The 23,435-nt window shown below is 36.4% G+C and overlaps 1 protein-coding gene across 8 annotated transcripts in view; it reads left to right on the forward strand.

Annotated features, from left to right (window-relative positions):
• The window catches only part of PLCL2 (phospholipase C like 2), a 206,660-nt gene that overhangs the window by 21,641 nt on the left and 161,584 nt on the right, over positions 1 to 23,435 (forward strand). Inside the window, exon 2 of one of the 8 annotated variants that reach the window (XM_039480325.2) lies at positions 2,027 to 2,155. The exons of 6 other annotated variants lie outside the window; for them this stretch is intronic. The gene's annotated coding sequence lies outside the window, so the exon portion shown is untranslated. Of the gene's footprint in view, positions 1 to 194; positions 2,156 to 23,435 lie in introns of those variants that run through there. One more of the 8 variants, XM_074405697.1, reaches the window with a different exon arrangement.

Raw genomic sequence — 23,435 nt, forward strand, 5'->3', positions numbered from 1 at the left:
ATATGGAACTTATATCTTTGATATAGATTTATTGTATTAATTTTTACAAAGATAATCATTTAAAAATTTTTAATCAAATTCGTTTTTAAAAGTAAAATTTTACAGTATTAACATCAGTAATGAATACAGAGTTTGAAAAGATTTCCTCTTCTATATTTGCAATGAAAAAGATTTTAAGCATTTTTTCCAGTTTGTTTTGTGAATATATGTAATACATTTTACCTAATAAATTATTTTCTAAAATAAAGCTTCATAAATTAGCTTTATGTAATAACTTACATGTCTTTTCTTGATTCTGAGAAGTTTTCTATGAATTCCTTGAGTAAAAATCTATTTTAAAAGATAACAGGCAATAATCTGTGACTAGGAAATTGCAGAGTGGCCAGGAAAAGCATGCTAAAAATAGAAACTGTGTTTATTTACTCTCTGCTCCACCAAGTCTAAAAAACAACCATGTGGTTGCAGACTTGGGGAAGGCCCCATGGTGACCTGGAAGGTGTTCTCCTCCCTCCTACCGAGATCATTCTTATAACTTCTGAATCCTGTTCCCTTTCTTTAGCAGATAAATTATTCAGTTAAATTATTTTTGCAAGCTGTTACCTGAAAATGAGTTTGACCATGTTACTTTAGTTTTTAGTTCCTTATCATCGTCCTTTCTACTTAAACTTATTTAATCTAAGCCTTGTTTCATGAAAGGAAATTTTGAGATTGCAGGTTTTACTAATAACTTATAATCTCAAAATTTGTCAGTATATATTTAAACTTTCCTGTGTTTTTCATGATAGTCTAAAAAGATAGCCACTTATTTGTTCATTTTGTTACAAAAGGGGCTAGATTTTGAATTTAGTTCTTGGGTAGGCTTGTCCCTTAGGAACAACATAACTTTATAGGACTGAATGTTAACCAGACAAGCCTGTGATTTGTATGTGTAGATAACACAAACCGTAACCACCAGAAAGGCAGCCTAGTGATAACCAGTGTTGGGTCAGCCACACATTTTATTAAGTCAGATGCTTGGAGCACCTACCACTATTTGGGACTCCTTGCCTAAATGCTGTTGCTTTGTTAACTCTCTGGCAGGGTGTTAGGGCACTGCGATGCCCAGTTCCCCAGAGCACTGCGTTAGGGGCTTAGGCTTCGGAGTGAGCTGGCTGATGTGAATCAGACTGGGAGTCACCTACTGGCCTTAGTTTTCTTGTCTCTAACATGTATATAATGATGAGATTGGCCTCACTGGATTTTTGAGAGAATTAATTGAAGTCATACAAGTAAAGCAAAGCTTTCAATAATTATTAGCATTTTTTTGGTATTAACTTACGGCATAGCAAAAGTCTAGATTTACTTCAGGAGTTGTACCCTTGAGTTAGAATTCGGTTGTTTACTTTACCTGCCTGCATAACGACTGCATGAAAGAAATAAGTATCGATTCATTTTGTTGTATTTTGATTTGTTTTATTTTAAAACAAGTTAAATGAATCTTCAGTATTTTTTATTCCAATGACACCTGCTCATTTGAATATTTTATTCCAGATGATGTTTAAACAAATATAAGTGAAGCTTAATACTGTGGGCTGATTTGACACTGTTTGTCATTCTTCTTATATGTTTGACTCCCTACCTCCCTTTCGTGGGTTTTCTGTCTCTCTGTTTAAACTTTTTATTGTGGGAAATGGACACAAATAGAGAGAATAGTATGGTAAACTCTTATGTACCCATCTCCTACCTTCAGCAGTTATCAGCTCATGGCTAATATCATTTGCTCTGCATTCCTATATACTTATCCTGTGTTATTTTAAAGCCAATCTTAGACACCACATTTTCCATAAATATATTTTTTACAATCCACATATTATTATTATACCTGTAAAATAACAATTCCTCAATATCATCAACTCTCAATAGTGTTCCAATTATTTTTAAGAGGCATAGCTTTAAAAAAATTGTTTTTTTTAAATTCAGGGGCCAGTTTAGATCCCATACATTTCAATTGGTTGATGTGTCTCTTGTTTCTTTTAATGTACCCCAGTCAGTTCCTCATTGCCTGTGGACAGGAAGATATAACACCCCTGGATGAGCTGAGAGCTGCTCGTAGCCAACACTCAGAGCAGTTGTGGGGATTTGGACAGCGCACCCACTGTATCCACTGCTTGCGGAGGTGGGCGGATAATTTTGTGGCACAGGGAACAACATAAGCAGAGATCTGTGAATGCACAGCACAGCATGTTTGGTGGAGTGACAAAGGTTGGCAGTCTGGAAGGTGGGCAGCTCAGGTTGGGGTGTTGGGGATTCAGGCTGTGTTCCAGGTGGTTTATCATACATTTTTGATGCTGGGCTTAACAATAACTTGTTTATTCAGATGAAGATGAAATTAATAAAAGTGTAATGTGAGTAGAAACTATTGGAAATATATAATGTATCAACATTTATTTTCTGATGATGTGTGGTTTGGAAAATTATGGGAGTATGTTTGAGGCATCGTGACATCTTAACTAGATGTTTGGAACAAAGTATGCTTCAGCCTTCTTTCTATATTTTCCCTTATTATAAAAGTAGTGTTAGTATATGATGACATCCCAGAGGAAAGACCATGGTTATCAGTGTGTCTCAGGAGTAACATAGAAGAACGTATGTTATCTGCCTGCCGCACTTAGGTAAAAGAAATATTTTGCTTATTCAAGAAAGTAGTATTTTAATGTTTTGTTTTTTTTTTTCTAGTACATTTAAAATATTTGAAATTGTTAATCCTTGTTTTGGGGTTTAGTTCTTGGTGTGGTAACTTAAAATCAACACTCTCAATATACAGGTTTTTGCTGTTTCTTAATAGCAGGCACCTGTGTTCAAATTTTAGCTCTGCCACTTGCTGTTTGTTGAGCAAATTACACAACTTCTTGTCGCTTCCTCATCTAGGAAAAGGGAATAATAATAGCGTTCCTGCAGAGGACTGCTGCGCTGATTAAATGAGAGAGGATCTATTACATTTAGCCCAGGATTTGGGACACCAAAGCACCCGGTAGTTTTGGATATCACTATTTTTACTCTTAGTGTTTTCTTATTAAATATATTTCAGGATCATTGATTTAAGGTACACTAAGCAGGTAATGACTAAGATATCAAGAGGATTAGGAACAAATATATTAACTTGTATGTGTCTTGGGATTGAAATTTGCACACCACAATCCAGATATTCTTTTATTAACATATTCTGTAACTTCCTTTCTACTCTCTCAGTGATTTAATATTTCTCTGGCGTCCCCATTTCTGTTCAGCAAAAGCCAGGGAGATGTCAAAAATAATTCTGTCTTTTTTTTTGGTTTAAAACAACCGCCATCAGCTTAAATGCCATCTTTTTTGGATAATTCAGAAATTTAAAGATCAGTATGGTTTCTTCCTTCTTTAAAGGCTCTTCCCTTCCCATCCCTAGGAAACAATATAATTAGTCTGACTGATTACCATTATTGTTATCTGGCCATGACCCACTATGATCACATCACACCCACAGATTATGCTTTCTGCCACTTACCAAGATGAACTAACCTGGGTCCTGCCCAACGCTGGTATGCAGATCTCCATCCTTCTTGCCTACTCAGCAAATTCATAAGTAGCACCAGTTTTCACTCTCTACTGGATTCTTCCCATCAGCATCAAACATTCTGACATTCCTTTTATATTTTCTTGATGTCACTTCTGCTGGCTACTGCCAAATTTCTTTGCCCCTTTGCAGCAAAAACCATTTGAAGAGTTGTCAATGCTCACTGTCTTCAATTCTTTGCTCCTGTTTTTCTTAAAGCCACTCCATTCAGGTTCTCACTCTCACTCACCATTCTCCAAAGCTGCTCTTGTCAAGGTCATCAATAACCTCCACTTTGTCAATCCCTCAAGTCAGTTTGCAGTCCTCCCCTTACTTCACCTGTCAGTAGTGTTTCGCATGGTTGATCGTTTCCCATCTTGGTACACTTACATTGCTTGGCCTCCAGGGCTCCCCACTCTCCCAATTTTCCTCTTGTCTCATCATTCTTTTCAGTTCTCTTTGTTGACTACTTCCCTTCTCTTTGCTTGGAGCATTGGAGTGATCTCAGCCTTCTTTCTATCTGTTCTCTATCTGTTCACACTACCCTGATAATCTCATCCTGTCTCATGACTTTAAGTGCCGTCTCTATGCCAACCACTCCCAAATATACATCTCTACCCTGACTCTCTCTTCTTTGCTTCAAGCATGTATGTCCTACTAGGTTTTTCTATTATATCCTACTAGATCTTTCCACTTATCATGTCTGAAGCACAACCTCCTTTTTCCCCACCCAGCCTGCTCCATCTGTAGCCTGCCTTCTTAGTTTGATGACATCCTTTCAGTTACTCAGGACTTGGAGTCATCCTTGACTCCTTTCTTATCTCATGTACTACATCAAGTCTAGCAACAAATCCTTTTGGTTTTATCTTCAAGATATACCTAGTGATAGCATGCTGGAGGTATTATTCCCAATATAGAATTAGTAATGGGACTGAGCACAGTGGCTCACACCTGTAATCCCAGTACTTTGGGAGGCCAATGCAGGTAGATCACTTGAAGCCAGGAGTTTGAGACCAGCTTGGCCAACATGATGAAACCCCATCTCTACCCAAAATACAAAGGTTAGCTGAGTGTGGTGGCATGTGCCTGTAATCCCAGCTTCTCTAGAGGCTGAGGCAGGAGAATTGCTTGAACCTGGGAGGTGGAGGTTGCAGTGAGCTGAGATCATGCCACTGTACTCCAGCCTGGGCAACAGAGCGAGACTCAGTCTCAAAAAAAAAAAGAATTGGTAGTGGGCACAGCTCTGATTTGAATACAGGTCTGTTAGGCTCCAAAGTTTTCTCCATGGTTTTGTATTAATATATTTTGAATTTTATGTTTGCATAGTTATTTTTATTTTAATATCATAGCTTAGTGGGAGACTAGGGACACTAAAACTAAGGAGCAAAAAAAGAATGCTCCAGAGTATGTTTAGAATGTACTTAGTTTGTCTTCCTAGTTCTAGGAAATCTAAACCTAACTCATATATTAGATTACACTTTCTTTGGAACCAACCCAGATCTTTAAGAAAGAGGAGTTCAGAACCTCCTTTCCTAATTAGCTAATAATCTATAAGCTTTACTTTTGTCATACAAAGGTGCTGGGCTCCCAGAGTTCATGCAGTCACAATTCAGATGGCCAAGAGGAAACCTGAACTGTCTCTAGTTACTTTTAGGTGTTCCCAATGATCAATTTTCATGCAAAATGCAAATTATCATTTGTCCCTTTGTTTTCATGAATACAAGTTGAGCATCTGTAATCCAAATATTCAAAATGCTTTAAGATCTGAAACTTTCTGAGCATCAACATAATACCACAAGTGGAGAATTCCATACCTTACAGCACCTTTGCTTCCAGTGCACATAAACTTGGTTTCATACACAAAATTATTAACAATATTATATAAAATTACCTTCAGGCTATATGTATAAGATGTATATGAAACATAAATGAATTTCTGGTGTAGACTTGAATTCTATCCTCAAGATGTCTCATTAGGTATAGGCAAATATTCCAAAATCCAAAAAAATCTGAAACACTTTTGGTTCCAAGCATTCCAGATAAGGGATACTTTATATGTAGTAGTATATATAGATAACCTTGCCTCATAGTCAGCCCTGCCCAGTGGTTTAATGCAACCATTAAATTATTTTTGTTTTAAAATATTTGACCTGGATTTGAATTTACGGAAATATTTCATGTTAGGTGTTTTTTTCTAATAACCAAATAGTGTTTCAAAACTGTATCAAGATTGTGATTGGTCTTTAACCTTAGAAGCAGAAACTGACATGGAAGTATGAAATAAGTAGGTAAAATGGTGAATTTTGGTATTGATGTGTTTGGACATCTCTGTCCTTATCAAAAGAAAAAATATATATAGTTGGATAAAGTGGAAGGTTCATGTGGTATATTTAGAAAATATTTAGAAAATGTGGTTTAACATTAGTATAGTGGTTTTACTTCAAGCACTTTCAAAGATTTGAGTTTGTTTCTCCCCTCGTAACACTTCAACAGTCGTATCAGTTTGCTTTACCATTTTTCTTTGAAGGGAACTGAGACTGATTCAGTTGTGCAAGGTGATGAGCAACATTGCTCAAAAAGCCAGAAATAGATTTGTGGGCTCCTGGCTGTGAGACCAGGTGCTCTCTCCACTGAGTTATTCTGCTTTCTTTGTTTTCTTTACTTTAAAAAAATGTTAATGCACAATTCTGAATTATTGTTGAGTGTGAGATAAATCCAGTTAGAGCTGTAAATAATGCACTTGCAACTAAACCAGCCAATGGAACAAAACCTTTCTTGAGATATTGGTGTTGGAAGATGGCCTTCTCCTACCAGCTGACTGTATTTTCATCATCCCCTACATCTGTCCCATTGTTTCTGGGTGCTGCTACCAGGCTCCTGTCTACAACACATGCTTAGATCATTACACGAATTAACCTCCCTTCCTTTTCTTCTTCTCCCTTTCCCCAAATCCTTTTCTGCAGTTTCCAGATTAGCTCTCCTACAGCACTACTTTGCAAAATTCTCTCAATGGCTCTGTGATGCCCTTTGCTCTGAGGCTGAAGCCCTGACCTTCCCCTTGGTTTCCAGAACCTCCCGTGTATCATCAGTGCTCCTCTAGCATCCTCTCCTGCTTCCCACCAACCTCTGTCTTGGCCAGACTGGGCCTCACAGGCTGACATTACTTCACCTCCCTTGTAGTCTTGTAATCTGTACCCTATTACAGAAATACTCTTCCTCTCTTTTTGGTTAGCAAGCCTAGCTCTCCTCCACGGACTTTTCTTACCCATTTGCTGGAATTTTGGTTGTAGGTTTGCCCTGTATCTTTTATCTGGTAAGATTCTTCTGTAAGTTTACTAATATTTTCATTTAGAAAGTAGGATCACTACCTAATGATGTAAGATGTGGTGTAAAATTTTTCTCAATTATATTTTCATATTATTGCTGGGATTCTGTTATGATTAGTAAGCAAACAAATTAATATATTAATGGTTGACTGCCTTCTGATATGTTTACCTCAGATTATATCATTTTAAATTACAGGTTTAAATTGGAAGAAAACTATTTCAATGTAGTCAAAGATTTTGTGAAATGTAGTGACCTTATTTTGAGAAAGAGAAATGAAGTCCAATTATGGAATAGAATAAGAATATATAAATATATTTGTATGTGTGTATATATGTAAAAAAATAGCTGTCGTGTAGTCATTATTTTTGTGACAGTGTGTTGCTAAAATATCTTCATAGTAATTTTTAATAGAACCCGTGGGATGCTGGATTTAGAGATTAATGATTTTATGGAAGAAAGATCTGCCTGTAACTTTTGCTCCTATTATAAAAAAAGGAGACCCTTATTTCACATTGTCAAAATACAGGGGCTTTAGCATTCATGTAACACCCACTATAATATGTTTCTTTTAAAAATGTATTCTTCAATACCCTGTGATATATGACTTGCCATATTCCTGGGGTTATTCCTTAGTAACCATGTTATGTGTTGTCATAATGTTTTAAATTCATGGTTCTAAAATGTAATTCAATTATATTTAGCCAGTGTTGATCGTTTTCTTTCTTCTTATTTAATTTGGGACTTTCAGTGTATGCCATTACTTATAAGAAATGCTTTAGTTATGAGTTGTAGAGAGAGAAAGTAGTTGGAGAGAAAATTAAGGTAACTCTAACATAGACATTAATATAGTCTGCAAAGTTTTCATGAGGATAATAAAATGACTTTTATACGTGGAGAAATAGAACAGTAAGTTGAGGAATTAGGGAGCAATGTATTCAATTGTCTTAAACACTAAAATGATCTAGGAGAAAGATGAGTTTTCAAAAGATGTATTTCTTAAATTCATCTATCATTAATATTAGTATGTTGAATTGGATTCTCAGCTTATGAATTAAAATGTTAAGTGTACTACCATGAGAAATTGAATTTAAATTTCAAAGTTTTTTTTTTCTCTTGGTGGTTGAATTCCATTGTGTTAAAATATGTGGGTATCTATCTTTTTGAATAGATTTGGTAAACTTTGGTTTTTATGAAGTTAAAATGAATGATAGAAAATTTATGTAGAATTTGTAGGTCTTCTTGTTACAGGATTTAGGAGGTATATGACTTGAAGATTAATTCATTAAATATCCCTTCATTTATTTTATGTATTTGTTTTTTATTGTTTTTAGAGACAGGGTCTCACTCTGTCACCCAGGCTGAGTGCAGTGGCACAAGCATAGCTCACTGCAACCTCAATCTCCTGGGCTCAAGTGACCCTCCCTCCTCAGCCTCCTGAGTTGCTGAGACTACAGCCAAATGCCACCACATCTAGCTAATTTTTAAATTTTTCCGTAGAAATGAGATCTTGCAGTGTTGCCCAGGCTGGTCTTGAACACCTATCCTCAAGTGTTCCTCCTACCTTAGCTTCCCAAAGTGCCGGGATTATAGGCATGAACCATCTCTTCCGACCTAAAATATTTGTATAAATTGTAAGATAGTACTTTGAGTTAAAAGAAATGAAGATTTGATCTGCTTGTAAAGCTGTCTTAGTGGATGGATGTTGAAACAAATCAATTAAAACATACCTTTTATAATGTGGTAAGGAAAAATTAACATAAGCTGAGCAATGCATAGCATTAGTGAACAGTCTTCTAACTATGAGGTTCATGCTTTTGATTTCATGGTCTAGAAGTTGCTTTAGATGTCATTGAAATTTTCATATTTACTCTCACCTTGCCTATTTATTTATTTATTTTACTTTGCAGGCTTTTTTATTTTTAAGGTGAGAGATTCTGACACATTCACTGGATACTGATATTTAGCCAAAACATTACATAGAAAAAGTTGGCATATATTTTCTGTTTGAAACTTTTCAGTTTGTATTTCCTATTATAGTCATTCATGCTTCATAATTCATAGGTTTTCTTGGCACTGGAAACAGTTACTTCCCTTTGTCTTAGATATATTATTTTATTGTATAGGTAGGTTTCTTTGCTGTGCTAATATTTTTCCTTTCCATTTTATGATTTTTTTCCTCTTATTCAAATAGTGTTTCATCTTTGTAAACTGCTTCTCTTTGATTTATTCTGTTTGTGCAGTTTTTCTTTCCAAATTTATCAACTGAGCTATTGAAAACATTATTTCTTAAAATGTTATTTTGACATTATTTGGGTTGGGCCAGGGTCGGTGTAAGGAAAAGGAGAAGCACTCTTCTCCTGCGCCTTCCCATCTACCACTAACAGCTTTGTGAAAGGAGGGAGAAGTAGAAGGAAAAGACAGAGAGAAAAAGAGATGTGCCCCATTCAGCTTGCATTTCAGAAGCAGGGAATGCAATAAATTACGTGAAGAAAATCCAGGCTCAGCTAGCTCACACCTCAGGAGATGATTCATGAGCATGTCACACAGTCTACTAAGGTTTCCATTATTCATAATTAGTTAAATCAGAGCATGCTTAGTAAGGGCCCATAATCTTAAAAAGCATTCTGTGTTTTTATATGACTGAAAGGTTTTTTTTGTTTCTTTGTTTTGTTTTGTTTTTTTGCTTGTTGCCAATGATAGCCTACTTTAATATTATAGCACCAGCACAGCACAATTGACTCAGTAAATCTGCCACAGGAGGGAAAAGACATTTGGGGAAGAATGTGGAATGTGAACTATAAGATTATTTTGCCCCTTAAAACAATGACTATCCAAATATTTTGCTTTTAAGCTAGGAGTTTCTCACTTATTTTGGTTAAATAAATATAACATCCTTTGTTGGGCTATAGATTTCACTGAGGCAGATGGTAGTGAATTAGTCCCTCCATCTACTGAAAGTATCTTCCCTCCAGCATTAAAGAAGGGAAATAAGAAAATGGCCCATAATATGGAAGAATGGTCATGTGGGAAGTAGCTTCTCCTTGAATTATTTCTGATGGAAAAATATATTCTGGAGCTTGGCATTTGAGTTTATTATTGCCAGAACTCCAGGAATAACTTACTGCCAAGAGCACCCAGAATGTTAAAGAAAATAGCCTAAAAGGAATAAATTAATACCATCTATATAAAGAATTGGTGTTGTGGCATCAAATGAATGTGCTTCATATAACACTATCGTCTTTTTAATTTAGAGGAAAAGTCCAAATAATTTATGATGAATGTTTGCAATTATTTTGATATCAATTACTTAAAGAGACTTAAACCATAAATATATTATCCACAGAATTTTGAAGGATAAAAGATAAAGGTAGTTAAAATCCTTGATTTTTCCTCTTTGGTATTCAAAGCTGTATGGCGAATTATATCTTAGGTTTCCTTCTTTCTTTTGTGGTTGTACATTATCCATGTGTCATCCTGTACCTCAAAGGGTGGAGGAACAGCTTGTGTGTTCTTTATCTCCCCCCTCCCCTTGCCTGTGTTCTTTGTCTCACAAGCCCATGGGAGACTCATAGTTTCCTCAATAGGTTGCCTGGCAGTAACTGGAGAATGAGATAGCTATGCTATAAAAGGCTCTTCCTTCCCTGACCCAGCCTTTTCCTGGTACTTAGACCCCTTCTGTCCTTCATATCCGGATGTACATAGGACATGGTCCCATTTTGTTAAGGACACACATCCTCTGTGTCCCAGTGGATTCATCTTCCCATCAATTAAAGTCACATATGAAAGATCTTTTTAGCTTTCTGGACTATCTAGTTACCTAACCAATAAATTAGAAGAGTTAGTCCTATTACTAGGCTCAGCAATAATGTAGAGTCTTAATAGTTTTTGTTTTAGGTCAAAACATGCTCATTTGGTTATCTACAAACTATATAACGAACCACCTCAAACGCAGTGGTATAGAACAGTGACCGTTTTGTTATGATCATGGATTCTGTGGGTTGACAGTTTGGACAGGACACATCAGTGATGCCTTGTCTCTGCTCTCTGACGTGGGGCTTCAACTAGCTGGAGGGATTCTGATGACTAGAAACTAGTGGGTACTCTTCCAGGATGGCTTCCGTACTCACATGTTGGGTACCTTTGCAGGGATAGCAGAAATGTTGAGCTCAGCTGAGAGTGTCAGCCACAGTATCTATGTGTAGCCTCTCCACTTGATGGTTCCAGGTAGTTGGATGTCCCCCAGAGTAAGCCTCCCAGGAGAACTAGATAAAAGCTGCACGGGCTCTTCTGACCTAAGCTTAGAAGTTACACTGAGTCACTTCCACTGCATTCTTTTAGTTACAAGGGAATCATAGACCAGCTCTGATTCTGAGAAAGGGAAATGAGACCCCACTCCTTGATGGAGGAGTAGCACGTTTACAGTGAAGAAGATCATGTAGGATGCAACATTGTGGTGGTCATCTTGGTAATTTATGAAAAAGGGAAACTCAGTCATCTTGATGTTTTGACTCCATGATGCCAGACTTCTATTTTCTTATGTGAATCATTCAAACGTCTCATTATTTGAAAATTTAGTATTATGTAGAAAAATTTGGTTGAGTACCTGAATATTCCCCTTTTTACCTATATGTGTTACCATCTGGCAGATAACTTTTGTATAACTGCATGAATCAAAGGAGCACTGTTCAACACAGTCTTGGTTCATACCCTTAATCTGAGAAACTAAAGTGAGACTATAAGATTGTGCCAGGTTATTATAAGGAAGAACAGATTATCACTGTGAACTTTACAGTTAGGAGGGCATTTAATCCAGGAAGATAAAAGGAGAGAGATGCTAAAATAATAGGTTTTTGTGCTTTATATGAAAATCTCATCTTTTAAGTAGCTGGTTATTGAAAAATTATACATTTGTGACAGAAGACTTTAACTGTTAATCACAAAATTCAATTTGTGTCTCAGTGATAAAACAATTTCCTCCTTTTCTCCTATTTATGATAGATTTTTATGTATGAAAATGCAATTAATTTCAAAGAATAATAGGTGAGTCTGGGAACTAAATAGGAAAATAGTCTCTTTGTATAATATGTGGAAAGTCCTTTCAATATTAATGGCTGTACTAACTCTAAACAGTATGCTGCAGAGAGATGCATGTTGGGGTTTGAATGATAGCTTCATATTACCATGATAGTTAAGGTAATGGGCCAGAATTATGTTCCACAGGATGTAGAATTATCATAACTTTATGCTGAATGAAAAAGTATACGCCAGTATAATGACCTGGGCAAGGACTTCACTTTGCTAGATCTCAGTTTCTTCATCTGTAAAGTAAAAGGCTGAAACCTCATCTAGTTATATAATTCTTTGACTTTGTTGCTCTTCGTACTCACATAGCACTAGAATAAAGCAGTCAAAGTTAATGTTAAATATAGGAGTACAAAGGTCATTCAGCTGAGTTTCAGAATGTTAATCCTAATCACTTTACACTTGACAGCATATATAAACTTGTGTCCACTAATCCCAAAAGTTAAGCAGAAGTACTTAAGGAAAATTCTAGATTAAATACATTATTTAAACATATATGGACATCATTCTTAAACTTAGAGCAGTTGTTAACCATAATACTTAGCTGTGAAATATTGTAATTAAAATTTTTAGTTTTATTCGTTTGAACCAAAAAACTGGATTCACTCACTTGGATCCAAAGTTTAAATTACTAAATAATAATTTAATAGGAAATAGTGCAGTTGAGGCTCTAAAACTTGTTCTTCTGAGTTTGACAGTGCCTTTGTATACTAGCTAGTTTGAAGTCTAGGTGCAACGCGTTATTTTTACATTATTTGGTTATAGACGTTAGGAATTTGTCCATTTCGCCTACATTTTCAAATTTATTTACATGTTGATCAGATTCTCCCGTCTTTTTACAACCTAGCATATGTAGCTTTGTTCCTCTTTTCCTTACCAGAATTATTTGTCCTTTTTTATTGATCAGGTATGCCAGAGATTTATCAGTTTCATCATCTTTTTAAAGCACCGATTTGTGGCTTTGCTGTTTTTATGTATTGTTCTATTGTATCCCTTTTCTGTTTCAGTATGTTATTTCCATTATCCTTATTTCTTCACTTTTCTTTCTTTGGGTTTATTCTTTTTGCTATTTTTTTCTAAGTTTTTAAGGTGTATGCTGAGTTCTTTAATATTTAGCCTTCTACTAGGTTATTAATTCTGCAGCCCATATAGTTGACTTACAGAAAAAGTATACTCTTTGGGACTGGCATTTTTTGGAGTCTGGTTGAGGGGACACCTGTTTTCTTGGAAGTGCTTCCCTCTGAGTGAGGAAGAGTCACCTCAGGTATTGGCACATGAATAAATGTTCTTTCTTGGGAATCCTCATTGCAAAGATTCTGTGAAAATGGACTTCTCAATTGATATTTTCTGTAAGCTGTGGGGTAAGAATGAACAAAGCAATTGAAAATTCACTCAGGCAAATTATGAAACAATGAATTTCCATACATGTACCACCTGTCTAAAACTTAATCATCAGAGTATAATCTTGTCAACCCCAATTTTATTTTCCTGACTGCCTCTGAGAGTAGAAATCAGTGAGGCAAATATCCTGTGTGTTTTTACACAAATTGAAATCGTTTTTTTCATAATGTTTTATTAATGGTGCTGTTGGTGTTTGTAGTTCAGTTCCTTTTTCACCTGCAAAGCATCTTCCACACTGAAGCATGTGAATGGGACAGTAGGTACTTGAGTCACTTGATCGTGGATTCCACGTTCTGGAATGGCCTCTAGAAGGCAAATGAGGGTATTATTTATTGATTTGAGTGGCTTTAGAATACCATTTAACTTTTAAAAATTATATTTATTAGATGTGATGTTAATCTTTGTTTTTCTTTTATAGATGATATAATAAGGCAATATTAGTATTATATAATTCTCAAGGGTATTCCACATAAATATTAAAAGTTAATTTATAGTGGTTAATTTTATTGCTTACTATGATTATATGATGAATTCTTACTTATTAAGAATCTGAACTGGAAAGGTCAACCAAAAATTTAAAAGCAGATATGTAAATTAGGGCAAGAGATAAGGAGAGCAATTGCTTGGAGCTCTAGCATGGCTATTGATGAGGGTGGAGAGGGCCTTTAGGGAGGGCATGCTGAAAGAATGCGGGAGTGAAAATGCTTGTATGGTGTTTAAATTCACCTTAGAACTATATGTTTTTCTCATTTAACTGTAGGCCACTCAGTTCCTCAAATACTGTGAATAAATAGGATTTTATTGGATTGGTAGCCACTGTATTACAACCACTACTACATATGAATACAATAAAACAGTTTGAATACTAATTTCTCAGCACCAAATCCTAATCTATAAATGTGTTTTGGTAATTCCACATTTATAGCTTTCCTTTATTTTTGTCCTTTAAAGGAAGTTTGGTATGGTAACTGCCATTAAAATTATTTCTCATTTCAGTGAAAGTTTGAATTAAGAATTTTATGTAGATGAACAAGTTAAGATTAAAGCCATTTTTAAAAAAGGTGCTTAACATTTTGACTTAAAGTCGTCTTTAAACAATGCGTGTTTTGTTTTATTTGTGGACCTAGCTCATATGGTAAGTTTTTCTAAAGGGGGAGCAAAGCTCTCAGCTTCTTAAGTGTGTTTATAGCAACAAATATATGCCACATGGTAGGGAGAGAGAGATGCTAGTCAGATATTTTAGTCATATATTTTAAAATGGACTATTCCAGAATAAAGTTGCCTTTGAAAAGAGTCTTTCAAATAGTTAATTTCAAGTAGATTATTTTAGTTTTAATTTAATCATTTGTTCCATCATGTAAGAAAGCTTTTGATATCGTGACTGAGGGATTGGGGTGGTCTGATGTATTGGAAATGTGACTTACTTGCTCCAGACACTTTGAGAACTGTGAATTGGCGAATTTCACATCTATTCCTGGCAAGCTGATAGAGTATCTAGGAAAGGGTAAGATTATTGAACACATGAGCTGAGAATAATTTTTTGACGAAAACAGTATCTAGATTTTCCTAAGAGGGGATCTTACTTCACCAGACTTTCAGCATTCTTCAAAGGCTGGGTGAGGATGTGGATGAGAAAAGCAGGAGATGTACTGCTCTCTGTATATTTCAACAATGTGAAATACAAGTATGGCAGACTTTGAGGGAACAAGATTCTAAATTTCCAGAATATCACTAATTTATTTTCATATACAGGTGCAAATTTTTTTTCTAAAGACAGGTGTAAATCATTTTAGCATTATCTTTGGAATCACCGCCTTTCTACTAATCAGGCAATCATCAAGAAAGAATCTGATTATGAAGGGTCTAAACTGAGCTTTTCTTTAAGTAAGAACACAGGAAATATTAAAATAACTGTATGGAAAAATCTCATCTAAGAAACTGGAAGGTATGGGAAAAAGAAAGTTAAAGATTCTTTGATTTTAGTAGGTTGGTTGAGTTTCACATATTTTTAGAAGAGCAAAAAAACAAGGAGAGAAAAAAAGTCACATGCAACTATTTAAAAAAGAATGTGATACAACAAAAGCTATTTTTAATCTGTGTTAGGGTAGGAGGAAAATTTATACTTTTTAATAGTTATGAACTTTTAAAATTCCTATGAAGCAGAATCCTTACTGCTAGAAGAATTTGGCTCTGCAGTTTTTGTTATGTTAAAACTTATTCAGGAAGAATTTCAGTATTCAGAATTCAGCACTCTGATTTAGAGTTTGTAATAGGAATGCTAAGTCAAACCTATTTTAAACATATAACCTCCTTCAAAGCTTTAAAACAATTCTGAAATTTTATGAAGGTCTAAAATTGGTAACTGTAAAGATTTAAAATCACTTCATGCTTTTCTAACTGGATGAAACTTTTCTCTGATGCATTGTGTCTCAACTCTTATGAAAGATTACTTACTTTCTCAAAAGAAATCATTCCTAAAATCTCAGAATTCCACCAAATGCAACTGTGGAGGAGGCCAAATTAGGGAAATATGTCTTCCTATGCATGTATGTGTTTAGCATTGTTTAGCAGAGGGCTTAGAAACAATGATATTAGGTGCTGTTGAAGATAACCTGTACGGGATATTTCTGTCAGTATTGTGCCAAATACTGGGAATGGGCAAATGAGACACTCTGTCTGTGAATGAGCATAGAATCCTTTCCTAGCCCATAGTAATTAAAATAAAAATATTACGTTTTTTAAAAAAATAATCTGTTAGAGACAGCTAAATATACTGCCTCAAAAGAAGGTAATTAAAGTACAGGGTTTAGTAAAAGACAACCCTTCCCTCACTCCCCTTCCGTCAAGGCATCCGCTAATACCTTGGACAAACAGAAGAGCTTCTGGAGGCAAAATATTGCGTATCAAACCTTGATTTCCCTATCACTACTTACTGTAAAGGTGAAAAAAAGGTTTCATTTGAGAAAACAGTAACCCATCTATATTACATATTTAAAATATAGCAACCTCTAAGGATGAGTTTAGAAGATCACTAAGTGTAATAAAATATTTTTAAGTGTAAAAATAAGCTTGGCTCCCCTGCAGCCACCAACCAGCCATTAAAATGTGATTAGTGTTGGAAACTCTGACCAGTCAGGATGACTCAGACTCTGCAATGTCTAGGATAGATGTCTTAGTCTTTTGACTCCCGTTAGAGGGATAAGGGAGCGCTCAGTCCATAACAGTGGCTGTTCACCACCCTGGTGATTTGAGAGTGGAGGTGGGAGCAGGTAGCTGGTCAGCAGAAGGGCAGGTATCACATCAGGTGGTCTAGCAGTGAGGAGAGGTGAGGACCAGGGAGGTAGCAGCACAGCTGCGAAAGGAGCAAGAGAGCAATGACAGCAGAAGCCTGAAGGCCAGTGAAAGCGGCCAGGGTTGCATAGGTAGAGGCTTGGATTTCTGCCTGCCATTTTCTCTTGCCATCTTCAGGGTCTTTAGCATATAGTGCTGTTAAATTCACCACACCAGCCACTTCTCAATGGACTTTCTGTTGACAAGGAATTCTGTTCTTTCAGACTTTCACTCTTGTGTCAGAAACACCTGGTAGCATGGGGCTTGGTTCATTTGTCCTTCATACACTCACGTAATCACCTCTGTTAGTACTGCCCTTAATTAAACATCGTTTTTCAATTGTCATCAGATTTGGGGAATTTTCAGCCATTATTTCTTCAAATATTTTTTTGTGCCTTTCTCTCCTCTCATTGTGGAACTCCTATTATACATATATTGGTATAATCAGGTGTCCTACAAGTCTCTTAGACTGCTCATTTTCCTTCATTCCTTTTTTCTTTCTGCTTCTCAGATTGGGTAATCTCAATTGACTTATCTTCAAGTTTGCTGATTCCTTCTGCTGTTGAACCCTTCTAGTGAAATTTTCTTTTAAGTTTTATACTTCTCAACTCCAGAATTTCTGTTTGGCTCCTTTTAAAAACTATTTTGATCTACTTATTGATCTTCTGTATTTGGTGAGACATGATTCTCATGATTTCCTTTAGTTCTTTGTGCATGGTTCCCTTTAGCTCTTTGAGTGTATTTAGCATAGTTGATTTAAAATCCTTTATTAGAACATCCAATGTGTGTGTTTTCTCAGGCAGTTTTTACTAGTTGCTTTTTTCCCTGTGTATGGGTCTTACTTTGTTCCTTTGCGTACCATGTAGTTTTTTCTTGAAAACTGTAATTTTTAATATTATAATGTGGCAACTCTGGAAATGAGATTTCCCCCACTCCCCAGGGTTTGTTGCTGCTTATTGTAGTTGTTGTTTTTGATTTGGTTCATGATGTTTCTGTATTAATTTTGTAAAGTCTGTACTCCTTGTCATATATATCCATTGAAGTTTCTGTTCCATTAGCTTAGCAGTCAGTTAGTGACTGACAGAAATTTGCTTAAACACCTGGGACAAAATAGCACACACAGCTCCTGATCTTTGTATTTGGGTTCTGTGTATATGTTGAACTGAACCAGGCAGTTTACAGCTCTGCCTTAGCTATTACTTCCTATTGGCACAGAGCCTGGAGGTCAGCCAGAGGTGAGAGTTTAGAGGTATCTCAGGTCTTTCCTGAGCATGCACTTGGCCCTAGTTAGTTAACCTTTTCTACAATCTACAGTCACCCTCTGTTGGACTATGCCAGTTAAAGGGCATTGGCACAGAAGATTCAGAATGATAGATTTCCCCTTTCACTCTATAAGTGCCACTGCCCCGTTTTCAGAAGCAGCATTCTTCAATATAAGTCAATGATTGTTAATAACCATAATATTCTTAAAGCAATGATTTTTACTAGGCATTAGAATATACCTCTAGGTCAGGATTTTAGATTTTAGTCAGCTTTATGTAACATATATGTAATTTAAGTCTACAGAATAGAGTTTTTTTTAATTTTTATTTTTTAAATATAAAATGATTTAAGCCAGTGTGGTTAACCAGCATATTCATTTAGAATTCTAAAATTCTGTTGGCACATATATTTATCTTAGCCAGTTTAAGTTATAAACATGAGCTCTATTGTTCATTTTTTTTATTGCTGCTATCTAATGTGATATTTTAAATTTTTTGAGATGCAATTCTCATACCATACAGTTTATTCTTTTAAAGCATACATTTAGGTTTATTGTATTTATAAGTTTATTGTATTTATAATTATGCAACCATTAACACTATCTAATTGCAGAACATTTACATGTCTCTTTTCATACCTTGCCCAGTAACAGTCACTCCCATCCCCTGGCAACCACTAAATTACTGTATCTCTGAATTTTCCTATCCTGAACATTTTACGTAAATGAAATCATACAATATATGGCCTTTTCTAACTGACTTCTTTCACTTAGCATAATATTTTCAAGGTCCTTCCATGTTGCAGCATGTATCAGGACTTCATTCCTTTTTATGGCTGAGTAATATTCCATTGTATGGATACGCCACAATGTATCTACTCATCACTTAAAGGACATGTATGTTATTTCTACCTTTTGGCTATTATGGACAATGCTGCTCTGATCATTAGTATAAATATTTTGGAGTGGATGTATATTTTAATTTATCTTTGGATATATATCTAGAAGTGGAATTGGTGGGTTCTATGGTAACTCTGTATTTAATTTTTTCAAAAACTGTGAGATTGTTTTCTAAAGCAGCCCAATCTGCTTTTGAGGTGACAAGTTCAAGTTCATGGAGAAAAGGAGTGGGCCATATTGACTTATATACTTCTATAAATGAAATGTTTCAAATGCTGACAGTTTGCAAGGAGAATGTTTGCATGAAAACAGTTAAAATTATTTTTCTTTGATCAGCCTCCCCAGGGCTTCTGAGTATTATTGCCATGATCATCAGAATTAAGCCTTTTGCTGATTATTCATGATAACTGACAATTCTGTTTAATCAGCTTGAAATTGGTCTCAAACAAACAAACAAACAAAAAAGCCCATTATTCATAATCAAATGCTCCAGAATCAGACAGATGCAAGGGCTGGCTTTGCTACTTCCTAGCAGTATCACTTTGAGGAATAATGCCTTTTCTTGAAGAAAAACTTCATTTTCCTCCTCTGCAAAATGGGATTAACAGTATCTAGGCGTTCCTTTATTAGAATGAGGTCTTGTATGCAAAGCAGTTGCCTAGCATTTCCTAAATGCTCAATAAATGTTAACTATTGTGATTATTATTACTGTTATATCATTATTTAAATGCATTTTTGGAAAGATAAATAATGTCTTCAAATATTGTCTGAAACTACTTAGAGACAAAGCCTATTTTAATATAGTTATCAGAATTTTAACCTAGCAAACAAAATCGTTTATAATCAAAACCTTTTTTTAAGGTGAAGGAAGAATGGGAAGTGGGTGGCTGAAAAAAATCAATTTAAAATCTTACTTTGCTAGTTATTCATTTTATCCATGATATGTATTTAATTTAAAGCAATTTATTTTTCTTTTCTTTCTTCCCTGAAGCAAATGTAATTTGAACACAGACTAATTTTTTTAATAGCCAAAGTGAAATGTTAAACAAAATTGTCATCCCACTACTTTTAAGTTATTCTTTAAGAAAGAACTGAGTAAACCCTTTACAGAATGTTTGTAAAACGTCTGATTGCACAATATGGTGTAAACGGTCATATTTCTCTTTAATTTTTTAATAGTGACCAAATAAAGTGAATGTCTTCCAGTGATTGCTCCATAATATCATGCTACAAATGCATTGCAGATAAAAGATTGATAATAAAATGCAAAAACACATGAAATAAACAATAGAAGACAAATATGAAAATAGTTAAGGATGGTTGCAAAACATTCAAATCAAACCTTTTTTGTTAGTTTAAAAGGAATGCATCGTTGCTTAGTCTTTGTTCTAAATGAGATGTCCCATTATCTGTATCTGGAGCATCAACAAGTTTTTATGGCCTGGTGGAATCAGAAATTTAAGAGCTGGAAGGGTCATAAAGGTTGGTCTAGCACAGGGTTTCTGAACCTGGGCACCATTAACATTTTGCGTTGATAATTATTTGTTGTGGGGGCTGTTCTGTGCATTATAGGATGTAGGCTCTACCCACTAGATGTCAGTAGTGCAGGGCTCCCTCTACCTGTTCCTTACTTCTGCCCTCACTGCACTCAATGAGAACATCTCATCTGGGGTTTGCCAGAGTGTACACTCCATGGAGAAACACTCACGTTGAAGAAGCTGGGATACTCCAGGAAAAGATTCCGTTGTCAAGTAAATTTGAGAAATCCTTATTTAGACAACAACAAAGGATTGTCAGAGCTTTCAATGTGGTATCTAAAATGAATTGCCAAGAGGCGAATGTGTAGCATGTCTCAGCTTATTTGACAGCAGTCCGTTTTTCAAAGGCAGCTTGCAGGATAGAACATACTCCCGTGCCTGTGCTACAACTCTTTCATTTTCCAGGTGAGGAAATGGAGGTCTAGGAAGGTTATGTGACCAGCCAAAGGCTCTGCATTACTTCATTTCGTAATTGCTGTGTGAGCATGTACTGCATGCTAGTTCCTGTGTTAGACACTGGGGAGACAATGGTGATATACAGGATAGGCAGACAGATCCAGTAACTACAACACAGTATGGTTAGTGCTAGCAGGAAGGCCCTCCAGGTTGCTGAGAGAGCACCTCAGAGGGACACTTCACTCGAATTCAGTAGATGAGCCGAGTCCATGTTGGGCATGTTAAAGCTGGGGCATCTGTGGAGGTAGACCAGTTTGGGAGACCAGGCAGTTGACTGCCTACAGAGGCATTTTTGTGTATGATAATTGAAGCAAGGGACTGTATGAGAGTCCTCCAGGGATGAGGTCCTCCAGCCAAGTATAGAGCCTTGGAGACATCCATGTTTAAGGGTGCACCAAGGAAGAGCAGCCCCAGATAGAGACGAAGAAGGATATAGGAGAAAATACAGAGCCAGGCAAAGGGTGCAGTCTGGTGCTACGGAGAGGAAGCTACAACCTGCAGAGCTGAGGGCCTGGGCTCTGGAGCTGAACTGGTGTTTGAATCCTAACTGTCTATCTCACAGGTTGTGTGATATTTGGTGCCTGACCTGTTACATTATTTTACAAAGGCTCAATTTATAAAAGGGATGTAATTGTAAAGCCTACTTCATCTACTGGTTGTGAAGCCTAGCTAACATACGAGAAGTAGGGAGTACCATGCTTGGCATGCAAGAAATGCTTAGTAAATATTGGGTGATGCTATCCTTATTATTATCAAATGGCATGAGGACTCAGAAACATCCATTAAATTTGCTATCGTGGAGGTTGTGGGTGACCTTGGCAAAAATCCATTTCAGTGGAGGGACAGATGGTTTGAGAGTGAGTGGGAGGTGAAACAGTAGAGGCTGTGAGTTTAGAAATTTTCTCAAGGTTAGTTGTGAATGGGATTGGGTGGCGGTGGGAGGCAGGGGGAGGACAGTGGTGATTGCTGTTGGGGAGACTTGGAATTTGAATGCTGGCTTAAAAGAAAACCCCTGGAGAGGCTTGAGAAGTTTAAATGCCGAGGGTGAGAGGCCAGGGGAGATGAAGATAGTGATGCTAAGCAAGGAGTGAGAGACAACTAGGAAAGCAAGGAGCTTGGGAGGGAGAGAAGAGGCAGTGGGGCTCAGGGACCAGAAGGGAAGCTGCCCTGCACCAGGATTTGCCTCAGAGCCCAGAGAGGCTACCAGAGTTCAGATTTGTAGGTTCCCGAAAATGAGAGTTTAGTGGACCATTTTGACCTTCTCTCTATAATGATAACATATTTTTAAATCCTGAAAGGCAAGAAAAGAGAAGTCTCCCAAAAAGACTTTTGAGAAGACGGACAAGAATCTGAGCCGCCTTGTGAAGTTATCAGACACTCTGGGAGTCGGCTTGGAATGCATACTCAACTCACTTGGCAATCATTAACTTTTAGAGAAAGCCTCCCAAATCTGACTTTATTGAACAGCAGCCATTGGCTCTTTTCCTGATTTCTCTGGGCACAGATACATCTTCCAGCATGTCCTCCTTTTCTGCTGACCATTGATGTGGTTTTTCTGACCAGGAGTAGCGAACTTTTCTTCTCCCCAGTCTCCTGTACTGGGCAGAAGGAATTCCCACCGTCTCCGAATCTTGGAGGACTGGGGAAGTTGAGTCCTTCTGAAACTTGAAGAAAGGAGAATGCTCTCTACTATTTGAACTATTTGAATATAAAGAAGGTGCTTCATGCTTACATTCAAAGGAACTAGTGAATAGCTGCTATGCATTTTGATACTATACTAATTCGTAGCCCTGAGGTCTTTGGGTTTTGTTTACAGATTTCTCCCAAGACTTTCTAATAAGTCCCACAGATTACTTATCACAGGCTCTCAGGAAGACAGAGGCCTCTTTTTCAGAGATGGAGAAGTATCGTGGGAGGTGACTTGCCCAAGGACACACAAGACTCCTGTGACTTTCAAATTAGAGCAGTATTGTGCAGCCAGAATTCTCCTAGTGTGGCTTCTGTCTCAGAACCTAACAGCGCTCTTGTGCAGTAAAGATTCCTAGAGTATTCCTTTTTATTTTAGCATAAAAAATGTAATGTTTTTTTTTTTATTATTATTTCTCCATTTAACTTGAGAAAACAACTTCATGGATTTGTTTTTGTTTTTGTTTTATTTTTGTTTCCCTTGTTTTAAAGACAGGCGAGATTTCATGAACAGATGAAAGAACACCCAAATTTGAGGGAGCACTCCAAGGACATAAATCCTTGTGGCTGAGAGGAAACAATGGCCCTCCCTCAAATACTCCAGGAAAGAACCAATATTGGCAACAGCTGTGTTTGAAAGTCTCCTAATTGTTATTTATTCTATCTGTAGATCTATAGTCCAACCAATGTATGAATAGGACCTTTGCTGATCATATGTCTGTTTTGATCAGAACTGCTACAAATAAAAGAGTTGCAGTGTACTGTTTTCTTAAACTCCTAGGGTTTTTACTACAAATCAGAGTTGTTTCTTGTGATACAGCCTTCTTCAGCCTCTGATTGTTTTGAACCTAGAGTAGTAAACAAGTGATAATTCTGTAACCTCCCT

The sequence above is a fragment of the Saimiri boliviensis genome, chromosome 9 (assembly GCF_048565385.1).
Source record: "Saimiri boliviensis isolate mSaiBol1 chromosome 9, mSaiBol1.pri, whole genome shotgun sequence".
Classification (NCBI taxonomy): Eukaryota; Metazoa; Chordata; class Mammalia; order Primates; family Cebidae; genus Saimiri; species Saimiri boliviensis.